General features: G+C 40.3%; 1 protein-coding gene across 2 annotated transcripts in view; it reads right to left on the reverse strand.

The window, feature by feature from the left end:
- The window catches only part of Tab2 (TGF-beta activated kinase 1 (MAP3K7) binding protein 2), a 72,948-nt gene extending 64,247 nt beyond the window's left edge, over nt 1-8,701 (reverse strand). Inside the window, exon 1 of one of the 2 annotated variants that reach the window (XM_074072402.1) lies at nt 8,330-8,701. The gene's annotated coding sequence lies outside the window, so the exon portion shown is untranslated. The remainder of the gene's footprint in view (nt 1-8,329) is intronic. The other variant, XM_074072400.1, reaches the window with a different exon arrangement.
- Nucleotides 8,702-14,177: the final 5,476 nt, after the last annotated feature.

A 14,177-nucleotide genomic window follows, 5' to 3' on the forward strand; every position in this document is an offset into this window, starting at 1 on the left:
AAAACATAAAAGACAAAAAGGCCCATAGAATGTCAAGAATATGGAAGCAAGCATCTGTACAATAGAATTTATAACATGTATTTCATTACCAATTTTCTTTTTGCCAGTACCAGTGTTTGAACTCAGGGCCTTGAGCTTGCTAGGTAGATGCTCTTCCATTTGGGCCACAACCCTAGCCAGTATTATTAGTTTTAATACTATTAGTAAAGCAAAATATTCTACAACAATCACACCAGTGTACTCAATGGACTAAGACAAAATTTTTAGGAAAAATCAAAGCAAAATACAATTATAAGTTAATTTAGCAATAAGCACAGGGATGAGATAGCACTATTCCCTTCTGAATATGAAATATGGACATAAAGTATTACCCAATTAACTGAAAAACATTAGCTAGCAGACAAAGCGGCACAAGGTTATACTATAATAAGTAACCTCGTATTTGAGGAGTTTTCAACATCTGATCCATGCCAATTATCAAGTGATTTTTCTACATGAGAAGTAAATTATGGATTTGTGGATTAACTTCAAAGTATAAACTTTGTCCACAGGAACAGGAAAGAAAAATATAAAGAATTAATAATCTGCATGCTTATTTTGTGATTTAAAAATAGTGACTTTATTTTATCCTTGGCTAAAAAGTTACAGTAAATTAAACAGTATACATTATTTCTCTTTCATTCCATTTGTAGAACTGAAGAGAGCAGATACCCTAAAGGAAAAAAATCTAGTAAAGCAAAAATCAAAGCGTGAAACTACTTCCCATCATTTAAGCTATGTATCTCATGTAACTAGAACAAGTTTGAAAGATTATTACTTTTATAATTAAACTTTGCTAAGTAAAAGGTAAGCAAAATGAAGCTAATATGAAAAAGGTATAGAAAAGAAAACTGCCTGAAAAAAGCACAGGATGGGCTGTGGTGTAGCTCAGTGTACATGAAGCCCTGGGTTCACTCCCCAGCATCACATACAAAAAAGAAAACAAAAGCACAGGATCCGCTTTCCATTTTTAGTACTACTTACTAATGCTACTAGGTCCCAAGTAGATATTGTGCTAGGGAACATAAGAAATATAGAAAATGTAATTAAAACTGCCATGCAAGGTAGGTATTACAATATCCACCTTCTTAAGAAATGTCTTTGGCTCAAAAAGTTTGAACGGTATCTGAGAAAGCTACAGCTAGCAGTAGAATACAGATGTGAACTTCGGCTCATTTGAGTTTAAGGTCTAGGTCTTTTCTTACTGATCTCTAACACACTAAAATTAACATATTTAATTAAGGCAGCAGAGACTTGACAATCTGAAAAGTTAACAAAGTGGTCAATTTAAATCAAAACTAGTATATTCTTCAGTTCTTAAAAGAAAATTGAAATCAAGTAAACTCCTCCTAGTTCATATTAGAATTATTGATTTTGCTGATTTCTCTGCCTAAACAAAACTTGCCTGATAGGGGATCAATGTTGTGCAAGGTCAAGTTGCTGAGTTAAAGTTTTCATTTGTATTAGCAAGTATGTTTTCTCATTAAGGAAAACCATTCTACAGAAATGCCATTGGCTCTGTACTGATGCAACAAGCAGTACCACTGGGCCGCCTGGTTAACTAAGTAGATGGGAAACAAGCTTATATGTGCTCAATTTTGCTAACATTAAAAGGTTAACATTAAGGTAGGAAAGTCAAATGTAATTTTCCTTAATGTAAACAAATCTTAGGAGTGAAAATTTTGAGCCAAGACTCAAGATAACAGTATTATTTAGTAGCTTGGATTAAAGTAATTAACAAACTGGGATATAAGAGCTTACTATTTTTTCACATAACACATTCCTTAATGTAGTCATGGTGTTGAACAATTCTATTAGTAACAATCAGCATTTACATATTTCCATCAAAACCTCTGCTAAAACCCACACTTCTCTGGTCTTGCTTCCTCTTTCCGTCTCTCTCTTGGGCCTTCCCAACTTTACTTTATCATTTGGCTTCTATGACTTCTTACTAGAAGCACTGGCATTAGCCCTGTTTTTTAAAATTTTTCCTCTTAAGTGAAACAAGAATACCATTTTCTGTAACAAGGCAATTAAATTACTAGAAATTCTTATTTTATTCTGCCCTCCTCTGTTGTACCTGTTAATGGGTAAATCAGACTTTCTTTCTGAAGCCACCCAAAGTAACAGCTTGCAGAATTATTTCTGCCCAAGGATTTTAAAAACAAGCAAACAAAAATCATAAATAGTTAACTACATATTCCTCATTTCCAAAATAATGGTGTGGCATAACAAATTTGCATATAAAACATTCTATTCTATACAAACTTTGTAGGGATTTTTTTTTTAATCCAAGAAATATTTTCTGTAAATGGCTAAAGGTCTTAGAATTAGATAGAAGTCTTAATTTTTCAGGAAAGCTAAAATTATTATTCATTAAGTAGAGGATAACTTGCAACAGAACAGGAAAAGGCTGACTAGTGCTAAGATTTAAACATCTGAGGAATGACTGCTGGTAAAGTGGGTGTTGGGGAACTGGGGGATGTTTTCCTCTTTCTGTGGAAACACCAGAATTCCCCACACCATAGGAATGGAAGTACATGACTGAACCATTTAATTCATAAAGCAACTACAAATCTACAGTTTCACTGAAATTGCCTTAAAGGGTCAAAATAAACTTGATCCTTTAAGTTAATTAGGAGCGTATGATTATGCATGAATTATTTTTTCTATTTCGCTTTTAAAAACTGTTGTATTCTAAAAAAGAAACAAAACCAAAAACTGCTGTATTCTGCCAGGTGTGGTGGTTCAAACCTGTAATCCCAGTTACTCGGGTGGCTGAGGCAAAGGGCTGAGAGTTCAAGGCCAGTCTGAGCTGAGTGGGACCCTGACTCAAAATAAAAAATGAAAAAGGGCTGGGATTGTAGTTCAATCTGCAGTATCAACTGGACGAAGGGTGGACTGTTATACTACATTCAAGTCAACAACATCGTAGGAATAGGTCAGTGAACACTAAATTGGCTGCAAACAATTGACATCTTTCTTTCAATTGCTAGATTTTTTTTTTTCAAATTTTTGGCTAGATTAAAAAAAAAAAGGCATTCAGAAGTCTTTGCATAACATCTAAGTTAAAGCAAGAGATTCAAAAATTTAAGTCCAATGCAGTCCCTAACCTTTCAGACATGGAAGGCATTTACTATCAAAAACAGCTGTGATGTGCCAAGAAACTACCACTACAAACTACTGAACATTGAAACACACGGAGCTTCTAGCTACAGGCAGGCCAAGCACTGACCAGACTGGAGTAAAGACTAAAATGAAAAGAAGACCTGGTTTATCCTGGAGAAGCTCAACTCAGTAATCTCCCAGAGTAAAAATGAAAATAAGTTTTGCAATTTGAATGGCTATTCTGTTCCTCCCTCAAAAAACTCATTCACAAGTTACATTATTTTCTTTTGTCTTTGTAAATGTTTTCCTTAATACTTTGTAAATTCTTTGAAATACCTTGTTCATACAATAAAGGAGAAAAAAATGACAAATGTGAACAATGACTGAATACTTAACTACTGGACAGTCACTACACTAAATGCTTTTAAAAAAAGAACTGAAATCTTATACAGCATTTGTAGTATTTGTTTTCTTCTTGTCAAAATGTTTAGATCTAGCTCAAAACCTGTATGACAAGATAAGCCATAATGTTCCTTCACCAGAAAAAAGCTATAAGGTTACTCCTGATATTACAATGACTAGATAACATGCATGAACGCTCCAAAAGTACCAGTGACTTTAAGTTAGACTTCTGTTTTGATTAAACTTATGCTATCAGGCAAGACAAGACTGCTTTAGTTGGCTGAATGAAATGTACATTAAACAATGACAGCACAGTGCTGTTAAGAGCTTCTTGGAGGGTCCCCAACTCCAACCATGCTTGTTTGATAGAATTCCAGATAGCAGTAAACAAAAAAATTGCAGTTTACTGAGCCTCTACTGCATATAAGATAATCTGCATAAAATGTATAATTGAACAACACAACAACTTTATAGACATATTCATTTTACAGAGTAGAAAACAGGTTCAGAGAAGCTAAGAGACTGTAATTGGCCCCAAATCCAGTGGCACACCAGGATTCAAACCAGGATAGTAAATGCCAAAATGTTCTACTGAGAGTCACAAAGCAGCTTTCTGAAACAGTAACAATAGGAAATTCCTTTTAATTGAAATCCTGTAACTTTGAAGTACAAATATAATTTTGTTCCCAAGTTATCAAGTATATTTTTAGTCAAAGAAAAAAAATTATGTACGAGTTTCTGCTTTTTGAAATCAAGAATACTACTCTTTATACAATTTTTAAAAGATCAAATAAGCAATGCTTATTCCCCAACCACCTCTTCTGTTTTATTTTTCTCCACAAGACTTTTTTCCCCTGACACACTATATTTCATTCATTTGTTATATCTTCTACCACTTAAAATGTAACATGTGAGGACATAAGTTTTTATCTGCTGTTCAGTACTACATCTCCAACATCTGGGAGCGTCCCTAACACATACTAAGTGCTTAATAAATATTTATGAAATGAACAAAAGCTTGACACAAAGTAGGAATTCAATATGCATCAGTTCCTTTCTCTTTACTATACAGGATACCACTTCAGAATTTGAACTGGAATTGATAATTAGAAAATAATAAAATTCCCTATTAAAGTTTTATCCTAGCAGCCATGTATGGTGGCACACGCCTGAATCCCAACACGTGAGAGGCTGAAGCAGGAGGATTCTGAGTTCAACGCAGCCTGGTCTCTGTATCAAGACCCTACCTATCTCAAACAAACAAAAAATGAATGAGATAAATAAAAATGTCAGATTCAGCAAAGCCTCATTTATCAAACATTATCAGGAGATAGGGACTCTGTGTAAATTCATTTGTGAATAAATACTCTGAATGAACTGCACTGCTTTGTCAAAACTTTAAAAGTTTTCAGAGATATTTTATTCATATTAACATTCCATGTTTACTTTGTAGCAATTCTGATGAGTATCCCACTGAAACATCAGCTTCTCAGCTGGCACTTCTTTCTTGCTGTGCTCCATCCTTTTGTAAAGATTAGGAAATGAGAAAATCAATAAAAATCTAATTGAAATGCATAACTTCAACACAGGAGTTTTGTGACTATTATTCTGGCACTCTCCCTTCCATCCCCTCTCCCCCCACTTTTTTAACTAAAAGGCCGAATGTAGGTAAAGGAGCACTTGCTAATAAACAGACTGTGTTAAGAGATGGGATGCTTAGAAACCAAAGAAAAAGACAGTGCTTTTCTCTTAATCCTAGACTGTAGATATAAGATCACAGTCAAGGTTAACTGTAGAAAGTACAGTACCTGGCAACTCCAACAGTACTTTCTAAGTAAGCAAGTGTCCTTGATTTTTTTTTTTTTTTAGGATCAGAATCCTTAGAAAAAGTATTTAAATCTTCTATAGATTTTGGAACTATATGCCAGAGGCAAATAAATGTGAACATACATTTAATTTTCATATGAGTTCAATGTCTCCAAATTTCTTACCATCTTACTGTAAAGGGTTTAAAATAATATGACACATATAGGTTGCCAGAGCCTACCAAAAGATTGAGAACACATCTCCTCAGTACAGTTCAGCATGGCTATTTTCCTATGGTTGCAGCTACCACTATCCCCAGCTCCATATTCCTAGCTCCCTAAAACCATTCATCAAATCCTCTGTTAACATCTTATACCCTATCTCCTCCTCCTTGTTACTGTTTTGCCTCAATCATCACACTTGCCTTTATTATCTCATAATCCTGTGAGTCCCAATTTAAGAGTAAATAAAGATGGCATAAGTGAAACAAAGGAAAAGTGCTACTACTGTTCTCTGGGTCGTGGGAACCTAGCCAAGTACAGACAGAAGGGAATTAAAACATTTTTGAATGATTTTAATTTATGATCCTTACATATCATAAAGGTTATGAGAAACATTAAACAATCTGTAGCAAGTCAAAAATTCTCTTTTAAAGTATGCTGATATTGATAAAAAACTTTTAATCTTAATATAACTAAAAAAAATATGCAGTTTTAGAAAATTCAGATATTCCTCAAGGTCTTTTCTGACATGTAAGTGGAACTGTGGAGACCCTGCACAGTATACCTGTTTTTCAAAGTGCAGTAGATGCACTGATACATAAGTACATCTTGTTCTAAACAGCACTTTGGGAAAAGAATTTTCCTTTCAGAGAAAGTTACAAAGTAGAATAAAACTTTATTTCTGTTAAGACAAAAAACCAATAATGTTAAGACACTTCCCACATGTAATGTGTTACTAACAATAAAAGAAGCAATGCTCAACACTGACATAATCAGGGATCTAGAGTAATGCCTACTATTTGGAGTTTCTCTCATTTCATTAGCTGTAAAAATTGTACATGAGTCTTACAATATCTTTAACTGAAGGCAAGAGCTGCTTTCCACTAAAGGACCAAACATAGTGCTCCTTCAATCAAATGGGATTGATTTAAGTTAAAATTTATTTTCAGGAAGCATATCATTTGAACCGCTGATCATTTCATCCACTTTTTAATGAGTTACAAAAGAACAGGTTCTATTATGAGAGTTTCAATAACAAGGTTTGAGTAGTGGTATTTTGTGAGTGTCCACTGGAAAATACTTTTAAACTCAGGAGAAGTTATTTCATGCATCCAAGAGAAAAATGAAATGATGGAGTATAATCAATCAGTGGATAACGTGCTAATATAATTAACATACTCAACTTTCAATTTGATTCTTTAAGATTTAAAACTTCAAGCACCCTCTATTAAAAACCGGTTAGAGTTGGGGGGAAGGCACCCAAACAGAAGTTCTGAATCACTGGAATTTTTGTTCTATTTCCTGTTAACACACTGATAGTGCCATCACTCAACATATTCATTCCATACACGATTTTGAAAAGCTATAGGATCCTTCTAAAACCAAGTGGACACTAATTTAGTCCGTGGCTCATGAATCTGGACAATTTCTCCCATGGTTTCTAATCCAAGTGATCGCCCAAAGCATACACTAAAGTGAAAAGCAAGCCTTCCTTTATTAAGAATTGCTATGTTTTCAAACTTTAAAGTTTCAAACTGTCAAGTTTTAAAATCAATTGTGAATTCACTGTTATAAGGAACCGAAGGGTATTTTTTTTCGAAAAGGTGTCAAAACTCTGCTACTGTAAGCAGTAAGTAAAAACTGAAAGCAAAAATTCTATTCCATGCCCACCAAAATTCCCAGTCAAATCTGAAACCGTAAAATGAGCAATATCATCTTTGAGTGCGCTAGGACAGAAAGTATTTCCTTTTGTAACATGTGAATCAACCTGACCTTAAAATCTGACACTTTCTAACCTTACATAAAACAGACAAAATGGATACAAAATTACAGTTGTCTTGAATACGACCTTAGTACTCATTAACTAAAGGCTTGAACAGCCTCCTCCAGCTTTGGGGACCTGAATTTCACGAACCACCCAGAAAGCCCTGTGAAGCTGCAAATTCCCTCCACTGTCCTGGAAACCCCTCTTATCAGAAACATTTGAAGAATTTCTCCACAACAATTAAGCTGACTTGAATGGAAACCTAACATCTCAAATATACTATATATGGAATGAAACACGGCCAAACACATAAATACAAACTCACACGGTCTCTAACTTAGTACACAACTCCGCACCGAACAATTCCAGGGCATCGCAACAGAAAGATCCACCTGTCACCTGTCAGCAATGCCAAGAGACCCTCGCAGCCTCCCTGTCTGCACCTCAATTTGGTGATCGGGAGAAAACTAGGAGTCTGAGAGCTCTGTAATAGGGACACCTAAGTCACAGCGGGGCTTGCGCCCCATTTCAGAGAAGACTGGAGAAAACCCTAATCCGAAAGGGACGACTCACCCCCCGACCCACACAGAATCCCCTTCTGTCTCTCCCCTCGACATCCCGGCCCCTAAGTCATCGTTATCCAGACCTCGGCTCCCCAAAACGACTTCGGCCTCCCCGCCCCCCGCTCGCACGGCAGAGGGCGGGTCGGGGGGCAGGGGCCCTCCCCTCCCCCCCACGCCCCGGAGCCCAGGCCAGGCCCGATGCTCCCCACCCCCACCCCGGCTGGAGGACTTGGGGGGCCTCCCCGTGCCTCGCCACTGCGGGAAGGACAGGGGCGGAGGGAGGGAAGGCGAGGAAGAAGCGGACGCCCCACAGGGGCCTGGCGAGTCGGCAGAGCCCGTCCCGACACAGAGGTGGTGCGGGGAGCCGAGGGAAGAACAGGGCTGGGGATCCCGCCACGGCCCGGCCCCGAGCGCTGTCCGCTTACCCTTCGCCGCCGCCGCCGCTTCCCCCTCCTCCTCCTCGGCCGCCGCCGCCGCCGCCTCTCCCACTAGGGCAGCCGTCTCCACCGCCGCCGCCTCCGCCACCACGGCCGCCGCCAGCGCCGCCGCAGCCGCCTCCGATTCCACCCGGCAGGGAGGACACCTCAGCCCTCCCTCCCTCCCGGCTCAGCCCCCTCCGATCGGCCGCCGCCAACTCCCTCCGGCCGCCGCCGCCGCCGCCGCTCGTGGCTGAGGGGGAGGGGAGGGGGTCGGGCTGCGTCGCCCCCGCGGCTCAAAAGCGATGGCTGGGCGGCGTCGCCGCTGCCCGACTCTCGGCTCCGGCTCGCTCGGCCTCCCTACCTCTGCTCCCACCCCCCTCGCGCTCGCCTGCCCTCCCCCCACCCCCCCAGCTCTCGCTCGCTCTTAGCGCGGCTCCGCCAGCCCAGTCCAAATCAAAATACTGTCACACAATATGGCGGCGCGGCGGCCAAACACCGCGAGATCTGCAGCGGCTGCTGAGGCGGCGGCTGTGACGAGGCCTCCCCCAGCCGGGCGGCGGGGGCGCGGCGGCGGCCGCGGAGCGGGGATGCTCTTTCCCCGCCCCTACTCCGCCCCCCGACACTCGCAATCCCCACGCCCGGCTGGCGGGGTGCGGGGTACGTTGCCCCAGTGCGCGGGGTGTTGCGGGGGTCCCCGGCCGGGGGAGGGGGTGCCGGGGTTCCCTCCACACACATGCACACGCACACACACGTACACATGGGGGCAGACAGCGGTTCGGGCTGACGGGAGGAAGGAACTGCAGCGGCCGTCTCCGTCACCCGTCGCCCAGGGGCTCGCCGGGCGGGCGGAAACGGGTGGCGGGCGGCGGGTCGCCCTGCGGGGCCGCCGGCAGAGCAACGCGGCGGCGCCGCGCGGTGGGGGCGGGGCGGAGCAGGTGGGCCGCTGCGGGCGCGCGCTGCGCAGGCGGCGAGCGGGACACACCCCCTCGGACGGGGCCGCGCGCCGGCTCCGGGGAGCCGGGCCGGAGGCCGTGCACGCGCGAGGCGCCGTGCGCGCGCGGAGCTCGCCGCTTGCGCTCCCCAGGGCTGGGGCGAGGCGGGCTCGGACTTCTCCCGAGCACTCGGGGGAGTGAAAAGAGCTGAATACTGCAAGGGACTTGCCGTTTCCATTTTATTTTAATTGCACGTTCCTAGAAGTCCTGGAAGCGGAGCCAAAGACACTTTAGCTTGGGGTGGGGGGGGGGGAGAAGACTTGGAGTTTCTATCTTCTTAAAGAAATATTTGTTTAATTTTCTCCAGGAAAAAAAAAAAGTGAACACTCAGACATTTCTCACGATGTATTTATTTAAAAATTGTACCGCTTTTGTGTTGTCCAAAAAACGACGGCATGTATCTGTCCTTGTCCAAAATGTCCATATTGCTGCCAATTTCTTCCGTGAAACAGTTCGTACTCCCGAGAAAAGCCCTGAAGGATCATTTTTCGTGTATTTCCACTGTGAGCTCAATTGCCACAGCGAGAGGTTTTTTAAAAAGCATATTTTAGGAAGTACAGCCTCTCCTTTAGGTACAGTCCCTACTTCGTTTTTTCCTTGCTCAACCTTTAAAAAGGTTGAGATACTGAGATACAGCACCAATTTAAAACTTTTACCACTTCAAAAACCAAAAATGCTAATAATGAAAAAATGAACATTTTTCTCTCCATTGGAGCTATTAAAAGAAACAAAAGTAAATTAGGACTTAAAAAATGGAAAGATGCTGTAATTTTAACTTATTCACTGGTAGTAAAAATCATTGAACCTTGATATTTTCCAGAACTTCTCTCTGGGGAACTATTTCTATACTCAGTGATAATACAATTGATAAAATGATTTAGGTAAGTCAGATCCATTATTAAGTAAACTTCACATCTTTGAAACTGTAAAGCACAAAGTAAACAAGTGCTTTCGAAACAATTAGGTATTTTAAGTAAAATATTTTTTGTTAAAATTTGTTTTTATGAAATGCCCGTGTACCTACTTTAACAGAAATGCTTTACAAACATATAAATATAATAGGCGTGAGTAGATCCGGTCTTAAGAAGCAGTGGAGGAAAAGAAGTATGTCTGGCAGTACATCCTTGCACCAGTTTTGAAGAGCTTGAACCTAGATCTAATCATGAAGCATCAGAGGAAAATGAAACAGAATTAGCCTTATCTTTGTAAACTACTGTCGATGGCATAAGACAATGGCTGCAGATTAAAGACACTAGGGGAATGTGACATCAAAATGCATTATGTGACTCTGAACGAGATCCTTTAAGCGGTGGAGAAAAGTTACAAGCAATGTTTTTGGGATAATTGATGAAGTTGGATTTGGACTGTAGATTCAACATAAATATTGTGTTAATGTTAAACTTTCTGTGTATGTTTTGTACGAGATCGGCAATACTAAGGAGTAAAAAGACACGTATGAAATTTTCTCCCACGTTTCAGAAAAAAAAAATTTGTATATTATGTATACCATGTGTATACAGTTGTGTTTATTCACATCTGCCATGCACACATAGAGACTGATAAAATTTAACACTTGGCGAATCAGGGTTTTTTTTCTTTATTCATTTATTCATATATGCATACATCGTTTGGGCCATTTCTCTCCCCTGCCCTCTGCTCCCTTCCTTTCCCCCCAACCCCCTTGTTTCCAGGCAGAACCTGTTCTGCCCTCTTCTCCAATTTTGTTGAAGAGAAAGCACAAGCAATAATAAGAAAGACAAAGCATTTTTACTAGTTGAGATAAGGATAGCTACACAGAGAGATTCCTAGCAAGGCTTCGATGCACACGTGTATTACAACCTGAATTGATTCATCTCTACCAGACCTCTTCACTATTTCCCGGTCACCTTCCCATAGTGACCTCTGTCATTTTAAGGTTACTGTATTAGCTCCTCTGCAGTGGGCACATCAAACACATCCAAGTTTTGGGTTTCCTACTTTTCCCTATTTCCCCTGTAGTTGTCCTCCCCTTAGTGTGTGACCTCATTGTCCAATAATATTACTGCATTTGTTTTAGATCTAAACTCCACATATGAGGGAGAACATACAATTTTTGGCTTTCTGAGCCTGGCTAACTTCGCTTAAGATGATGTTCTCCAGTTCCATCCATTTACTTGCAAATGATAAGATTTCATTCTTCTTCATGGCTGACTAAAATTCCATTGTGTATAAATACCACATTTTCTTAATCCATTTGTCAGTAGTGGGGCATCTTGGCTGTTTCCATAACTTGGCTATTGTGAATAGTGCTGGAATAAACATGGGTGTGCAGGTGCCTCTGGAGTAACCTGAGTTGCATTCCTTTGGGTGTATCCCCAGGAGTGGGATTGCTAGATCATATGGCAGATCTATGTTTAGATTTTTAAGAAGCCTCCATGTTGTTTTCCAGAGTAGTTGTACGAGCTTGCATTCCCACCAGCAGTGTATGAGAGTTCCTTTTTCCCCACATCCTCGCCAACATTTGTTGGTGGTGGTGTTTTGATGATAGCTATTCCAACAGGGGTGAGGTGGAATCTTAGTGTGGTTTTGATTTGCATTTCCTTTATGGCTAAAGATGGTGAGCATTTTTTCATGTGTTTTTTGGCCATTTGAATTTCTTCTTTTGAAAAAGTTTTGTTTAGTTTGGTTGCCCATTTCTTTATTGGTTCATTGATTTTTGGGGGAGTTTAACAGAGGTATTTTTAAACTAAAAAAATTAAATTTGGTAAATGAGGACATTTCTGTGCTATCTTGAAACTTTTGGGTAAGTTTGAAATAATTACAAAACAAGTACTTTAAAAAAAGCAGTGTGGGGGCTGGAGGCATAGCTCAAATCAGTAGAGCAGTAGAGCACCAGTCTAGCAAGCATGAAACCCTGAGTTCAAATTCCATACTACCAAAAACATGCAGCCTTTTGGGCTGGTGAAATGGGTCAAATGGTAGAGTGCCTGCCTATCAAGCGTGAAGCCCTGAGTTTCAAAAAAAAAAAAAAACAAAAAACAAAAAAAACAAAACCAAAAGCAAACAAACAAAAAAACCCAGCATGGGCTGAGGTACATAGCTCAATGGTAGAGCACTTGCCTAGCCTGCAAAAGACCCTGGGCTCAATCCCCAACACAGCAGTAAAAAGAAAAAACAAAGAGCTTTAAACTATTCCTTTATCTCCCCCAAGAAAAGGAATGTTGTGAGCTAGGGATACATAGGTGATAGCTGTATCTTCTTACAATGGAACTAGTCATTTGTTCCTCAAGAACAGTCTGGAATTTCTGTCATCCAGGTATTTCTTCCTCTTTCTTATTTGATCTATTTGAATTTGGAACAAAATAACTAGGAATCCTTATTTATGTGTCTGGTAAATGTGATTTCCATATTTATTCATTCAGCGAATATTCAGTGCCTATTCTCCATAAGAGAAAATAAGGAATAGAACCAACTGTGCCTTCCAGGTGCTATCTGTAGTGGTTACAGGAAACACATGCTTATATGCATATATGTAAAACATATATATGCATATATTACATTGTATATAATGTATAACACGTATCTGTTATATATACAACTCATATAATGTGTACATTACACACACACACATACTCCTATTCTGCATTCAAGAGCCTTTTACACTAGTACTGTGCTTTGATCATATGAACAAAGCAGGAGAGGGAGAGACATATGTAGGGGCTGGCATTTGATTCTGGGTACTTATAGCAAGAGATTTGTAAAGGAAGGTAGCACTGTATAAAATCACAAATGCTGAGCCTAGACTATTCTCTAGGTAATGGAAAGTTACTAAACTTTGGACAAGACAAAAGACATAATTAAATAGTTCTTTAAGATGATAATCTACTAACAGATATATGAAATAGATCAGTTTTGAAGCCACAGAGATTTGACAGCATTCCAATCCTCACATGAGAGACAATCAGGAGTTAATATGGTATGCTCTACCTGTAAGGATGTTTTCAATGGCATTGTGACAAACTCATATTTAAAATGTCTTAAGTAATGAGGAAACTTGTAGCTCAAAAATTTGGAAATTCCAAAGTAGACAGATTTCAGGTCTGAAAGAATTAGAATCTCGGTAATATCATTAAGGACCAGGTTCTTCACATTTCTGCTTCGCTGTCTTGGGTGTTAGCATTATTCTCTGGTCAACAAGATGAGAGTTCCAGGCATCCTGAATTGTAATGTTCAGAGGAAGAAGAGAAATTATTTTAAGAGAGGGGAAGGGTTTTGCAGAATGGCTTCCCCTACTCCTCCTAAATTCTCTTCCTACCTCTGAGGCCATAGTTGAATCACATGCCTTTTTTTTTTTTTTTTTGATGGAACTGGGGTTTGAACTCAGCTTCATGCTTGCAAAGCAGGTACTCTACTGCTTGAGTCACACCTCCAGTCCATTTTGCTCTGATTATATTTTAGAGATGGGGGTCTCTCAAACAATTTACTTAGGCTGGCCTTGAACTGGGATCTTCCTGATTTCAGCCTCCCAAGTAGCTATGATTACAGTGACCAGCTCACATGCTCATTCTTGAACCAGTCCCTGGTCCACATGGTAGAATAAGTGTTAAGGAATCAATGACGGGGAGGTAAGAGTCAAAGATGACTGAGAGTTTGAGCAAAATGACTTGGGAACATAGAGAGGGGAGCAGATATGAGAGGAAAGATGATTTTTGTGATACTGTGGTTTTGAAATCAGAGTTTTGTGGTTACAAGGCAGAAAATGGTGATTTTAAAAATAGTTCTTCTGAGTGTGAGATGCAGAGATGAACAGCTGGAGATGGGGTGGAAGGGGATGGACATTACAGAGAAGCATATGAGAATAACATTGAAGACACAAAATGACA

The sequence above is a fragment of the Castor canadensis genome, chromosome 1, assembly GCF_047511655.1.
Source record: "Castor canadensis chromosome 1, mCasCan1.hap1v2, whole genome shotgun sequence".
Taxonomy (NCBI): domain Eukaryota; kingdom Metazoa; phylum Chordata; class Mammalia; order Rodentia; family Castoridae; genus Castor; species Castor canadensis.